A 472-nucleotide genomic window follows, 5' to 3' on the forward strand; every position below is an offset into this window, starting at 1 on the left:
ACTCTCATACACTGCTGGTGGGACTGTAAAATGGTACAACCATTGTGGAAAGCAGTATGGCAATTCTTTCAAAAGTTGGAATTAGAAATACCATTCAACCCAGCCATTCCATTACTAGATATATACCCTAAAGAAGTGAAAGCCATGACAAGAACCGGCATATGCACACCCATGTTCATTGCAGCACTATTTACAATAGCCAAAAGATGGAAACAACCTAGATTCCTTCAACTGAGGAATGGATAACCAAACTATGGTACCTACACACAATGGAATACTATGCTAAAGCATAATGTAGAATCTGCAAAACACCATATAACGTGGATGAACATGGAGGACATTATGCTGAGTGAAATAAGGCCATCACAAAAGGACAAATATTGTATTAGTCTGTTATTGTAAAAGTTAAGGAAAGGTTTATCTATACAAGGAAATTTACTTTGTTGGTTACCAGGGGTAGGAGGGGAGGGGA

This window comes from Orycteropus afer, unplaced genomic scaffold (assembly GCF_000298275.1).
Source record: "Orycteropus afer afer isolate SDZICR_OR568_19922 unplaced genomic scaffold, OryAfe1.0 scaffold00011, whole genome shotgun sequence".
NCBI lineage: Eukaryota > Metazoa > Chordata > Mammalia > Tubulidentata > Orycteropodidae > Orycteropus > Orycteropus afer.